Source organism: Crocodylus porosus, unplaced genomic scaffold (assembly GCF_001723895.1).
Source record: "Crocodylus porosus isolate Cpor-Errol unplaced genomic scaffold, CroPor_comp1, whole genome shotgun sequence".
NCBI classification, from domain to species: domain Eukaryota; kingdom Metazoa; phylum Chordata; order Crocodylia; family Crocodylidae; genus Crocodylus; species Crocodylus porosus.
In genome coordinates, this window is record NW_017728931.1 from 19,529,061 (window position 1) to 19,534,616 (window position 5,556).

The 5,556-nt window shown below is 39.5% G+C and overlaps 1 protein-coding gene across 2 annotated transcripts in view; it reads right to left on the reverse strand.

Moving 5' to 3' along the window:
* Nucleotides 1–5,549, reverse strand: part of PRR5 (proline rich 5) — a 147,465-nt gene extending 141,916 nt beyond the window's left edge. Inside the window, exon 1 of one of the 2 annotated variants that reach the window (XM_019544312.1) lies at nt 5,432–5,549. The gene's annotated coding sequence lies outside the window, so the exon portion shown is untranslated. The remainder of the gene's footprint in view (nt 1–5,431) is intronic. The other variant, XM_019544313.1, reaches the window with a different exon arrangement.
* Nucleotides 5,550–5,556: the final 7 nt, after the last annotated feature.

Sequence of the window (5,556 nt, forward strand, 5' to 3'; positions counted from 1 at the left end):
CCTCCTTAGTTTATGACTTTGTGACGCAATAAAAGTTTTAAATTGAACATCCAGGTCTGAGCCTGTGCTTAATTCAGTCCTTACATAATTCGGCACGAGCTCACACACCTTTGAAACAGAAAAAATAAAAAAAACCAGAAGTCCACCCACCATTTTGCACCAGCCTTTGTTTTAAATGAGCCTTTAAAAAAAGTCTATATTTATTACATGTATAATATTCATCTACCTCATTCAAGAAAGGGAATGACCAAGATCATAACATGTTCTGATTGAGCTGTCAGATTCCATTAAGCAGTCTACACTAGTCATACATTTTGGCTTGCCTAAAATATTTTAATGAAAATGTATTTGTACTGTGTGGTTTACAGAAACAATGACAGAATGTCAAACTACACTGTGTCCTTTTCAATAACTTTCCACCCCGCCATATACAAATTCCAAACAAATAAAAGCACCAGATTGTTTAAAAATAAGGTGGTCCTTCTTCATGTTTTCTTTTTTCTTTTCCTGTTTAAAGAACCCCTTTGCTCATGGCTGCCTGAAAACACAAACAAAATACCCTCAAAAAATCATCCACAGTCTAAACTTTAAACTCCAGTCTTCACATTAGGAAATAAATAATCAGTTTTCTTCAATAAAATGTAATAGCATCATTTTGAATTATAGTAATCTTAACATGGCATTGATAGGGTCATGAGTATTACATGGAAAGGAGTCCAGTACAGATTTACTAAATTACCAATGGGATGGCACAATTCTCCAAGCATTGCTTCACAGTATGTAAATAATTTAGTGACAGTGAGGCATCTAACGTAACTTTACCATTACTTATATATGATAATTCATATACATATGTATTTCTAATTTTTACTTCTATTGGTTACTTAGTTAACTTATCTATATTATAATATCAGGTGATACGCTCTGTATTATAATTTTTACGCTTCTTATGCTAATTCTTAATGACCTTAAATATAACATTTTCCAGACTCTGCTTGACCTTAAATATATCATTTTCTAGACTCTGCAGTTTAGCCATGCGGTTTCCTGTTTTAACAATATAAGCTGCTTGCTTGCAATTTTTATCATTGTCAGCATTTTCATCTAAGGGTCAGAAGGTGATTACCAGAATGTCAGTTGCTGACTCCTCAACCTCTTTGAAGCATCCTGGGAGTTTTAGTGCATTGTTCTTAATGCTAGTGCTTATGCTAAGCAAGGCCTATCTCACAGGCATTTTCATCTTCAAAGAGCTGTAGAGGCATTAGCTAATTAATCCTCATTTCCCTCCCCAGGCCTCCCATTCCCCTTCCTTATTCCAGTAAGCCATAGAAAAAGTAAACACCACACAGAGGACATGCTTACAAACAGGCAGGGCATTTTGCAGCTCTTTTCGTTGCGTCTAGTGTCAATGAATTCTGATTAATGACTGGACCACAGATGTAGGCAGATAATAACCATTTTTCATCTTTCAGCAAATATTAATATAACCTTATTAAAAGCGAGAGAGAGAACAACCGCTCAAAACTGTGACCAAGACTACACTACAATTGAGTTCGTTTCTGATCTTAATTTCTTGGGTATAAACCAGAAGAAACTTCCCTGAAGGCGATCATGATAAATCAGTTTTAACCAGGAAGAAGAGCAGTGTGTAAATCAGTATAACTAAGGCCTGATTCATGCTCAATGAGTTTAATTATGCTACCTCCCTATGCACAGTGTCAAATTCTGATTTCACATACATTTGTGGAAATCTAGAGAAATGTTGCTAGTGTTATTCTTGATTTACACCTTTCTAAACCTTTCTGCAGTAAAGTGCACCACATTTGCTCTTCCTGTGTTGGTTAATACTCATATAAAACTGATGCTCCAAAAAAAAACAACACACAAACGTAAGCCAGAACCTTCCCAGGTGAAAATGGGCAAACTTATGGGATCCGATCCAATCTAACTTTTTTTGTTGTTTTAGGTTAACATCCTTGACAATATGTATTCAAATATACAGTTAAAAACAGGAAATGCTATTTTTACTCATTATCTATTATTTTTGTTGAAAGATTAAGTGCCACTTAAGTTTCCTATTACAGTTCTAATATTGTTTCACACATATTCATGGCAAAATACATTTATCTGGGTGGCTTTTCCCATAAAAAACTTAAAGTGGTTTTAACTGGCTTCTTTTATAACTGCCATATTTTATTCCCATAATTTTACCTGCTGTAAAAAAAAATTAAAAGAAATAACAAGATTTCCTTGAGAATACAAATATATAAAGGGAAAAATAAGCCCATTTTAACTCTTTTAACACTAACAAGCTCATAGACATTTTCAAATGCTCTGGACCCAAATTCTGCTCTCAACTCAGGTGCTCCCATTATGATTCTAATGGGTGGATTTTCAAAAATTGTTCATAATCTAATGTGCAAGACTCCTTTGAAAATCTGGGCACTTGTTTTGCAAGATTATATGGAAGATGAGCTTTTTCTAAAATCTTCCCAAAACTGTGGGTGATCAATTCGTTTGCAAATTCTGGCCATATTTTTTTTTTAATGCGACTTTCTCTGCAAATCTATTGGGAAAATCTCTTAATTCAATATTCTTTCCAAAGTCTTTCTATAATTAGATTATGCATGAGAGAATCAAAGTCTAAGCATCACATTTACCCATGCAGCAGTGTGCAGTTCAAATGTTAAACTCCAGTCGATGACTGTTACAGGATAAGTGAAATTATTATTAACAGATTAGTATGGAAAACTAAAATAACATGTATTGTTCATTTTACTGTTAGAGTTAAACTTCTGATACACTGTTCCTTACCTAAAAGATGTGATAATGAATGAACAGCACTCCCACCTCACAGCACTACCCTGGTGTGAACTCAGCGACTAGAATACACGCTTATAATAATACTTAAATCAAGGAGGCTATGAAAATCCACGTGTTTACTATTTGATGGCTGATTACACTACTCCATTCCTCCAATTTATTTTTGGATTTGACTAATTGTAGCTTTTTATTATTAAATCGCCATGCTGGTAAATGTTATCACTGATTGTTTCCTGTAATTTCAAATGAAAATCTTAAAAGCAAGCTGGCTGGAAATTATGAACCCTCTAAAGGCTAAATCATTTCCTTGATGCACCTTTTTGCTGTTTCTAAAGCTGCCTACTATTGGTAATTTAAAACACTGGCAGTTGCCCAAATTCCTGTGCTCTTGAAGAGAATAAAACCACCCAACCTTTATAGAATTAACCTTTATGGAATTATCAGTTTTAATTACAAGCTGTCAAAATTACTAATTACTACACACATAACAACAGGAATCTACAACCTCATCCTACAAATGCTTACTCATGTGAAAAAAGCTTTCACTGACTTTTATAAGAAAATTCAATTAAAAAAAAAAAATCAATGTAAAGGGGATAGTGCTTGTATGATGTTTTACGGTATCATCCCAGTCAGATCATGTTCTAGACATGTAGATGTGTCTGCTGACTACTAACCTATATCCACGTAAGAAGCAAATGGGCACTAACAGAAGCAATTATTAAAATGAAAGCAACTATTAAAACTGTATTTTATTACACATTATAGAATTTACAGATTAACCACAAGTCCCCTTTAATATCTCCAAGACAATGTTTTCTCAGAATGGATTTGTAAACCTTTATTTTTCCCCCCTTATGATACCATGAATTTTAGTATATGAATATTAAATACACCAAAACAAATGGTTGAAGTGCATGGAAACTGATATTAAATAGGTAGGTGATAGGTTTACTATCCTATTACTTTACTTACTATTGCATGGTTTATTTCCAAAACTGAAATACTGTCAACAAATATCTTTAGAGGTAACACAAAAACACCATCAAACCACTGTATCATGTGTTAGCATCTAAGCACGAAAGTGGACTAGGAATCCTCCCTATGCTTTCAGCTAGGGTCCATTTGAACAAAAATGATTTTGTTTCGATTCTCTGTAGGAACCTAACCTCTCCTACCCTCCAAAAAAAGTATTTTTCCAATAACCATATTTCTTTGGATGAAAACACTTTGCAGTCTCCTATTACTCCAGTTTTCACATATCTTACAAGAAAATACAGATGTTTCCCAGATACACATTCTAGAAGAGTTTAGAGAAATCACATCCTCCCTAGGGATCACTGTTGGCAGCCCCAAAACATCACTTTGTTCAAACTGAAGCATTTTAATTGTTACTATCAGGGTCTCATATTCAGTACCACTCCTGTCTGTGGCCCTACCTATGCTTGTTGCCCAGCAGAGATTAAAGAGAACTCCCCAGGTGTCTCCTGGAATAAAGCAGGAGGCTGTCCCCACTTCCTGTTGGCACTGGGCAAGGGTCTGGGCAAAATCAGCCCAAAGCTGCCACTCAGTGAGCTGGCTTGTTCCTCGACCCTTTGGAGGGGCTTTTTGCCTACTCCCCCCCCCCCCACAGCTGCTGTTAGCTTAGCCCAAAGCTGCCACTCAGTGAGCTGGCTTGTTCCTCGACCCCTTTGGAGGGGCTTTTTGCCTACTCCCCCCCCCCCACAGCTGCTGTTAGCTTATGCCAACTCTACCCTGTCCTTTCACAGCAGCTGATGAAGTGAACTTTGATCCCAAAACATTGTGCTCTCTCTCTCTCTCTCTATATATATAGGTGTATCTCTGCTCCACCTTAATTTCAACCCACCACTCTCCCTCAACCCTCAGCAGGTGCAGCCACCTCCTCTGCTAGGACAGCTGCACCCTATGCTCAGAACCAAATGCCCCACTTCTATCAAGAGCACCTGGGAAGTAGCCAAAGGCATCACCTTCCAGGCATGGCACTTGGCTGACAGTATTGGGGGGGGGGGTGCCCATGCACGAGCACAGATATGCACACATATGCATAAGGGTGTGAGCATGTGTGAATGAATGTGAGCACGAGTGTGTGTATGAGCATGTGTGAGTGCACAAGTGTGACAGCATGTGAGCATACGAGAGCAGCCATGTGTGAGTGCATGCCAGAGCATGAGTGTGTGAGAATGTAAGTGCATGAGAGCAGGCGTGTGTGTGAGCATGAGTGCATGAATGCAAGTGTGTGAGCATATGACACTGGGTGTGTGCATGAGTGTGTGAGCACAGGAGTGTGAGAGCATGTGAGCATATGAAAGTGGCCGTGCGTGAGCACGCATGAGTGTGTGTTAGAGCATGAGGGGCTGTGCATGAGTGTAGATGAGGCCATGGGTGTGTATAAGCATGCGAGCGCATGAGTGTGTGTGCATGCGAGTGAGCGTATGAGTGTCTGCGTGAGAGAGCGCATGTGAGAGTGGGGGATGTGCACCCAAGCGTGTGAGGATGTGTGAGTGTATGCGCACGTGTATGTGAGCACATGAGAGCGGGTGTGAGCGCGCGGTCCCCGTCCCCAAGCCCCGCCGCTCCCCCCACTCACCGCGGCGCCGGGCAGGGAAGCGGCGTGGCGGAGGCGGAGGCAGCGGCGGGAGGGCAGAGCCGGCCGCAGGGCGCTCTCCGGCCGGGACAGAGCCCGCGTCTCGCTGCCATGTCGGCCTGCGGCCC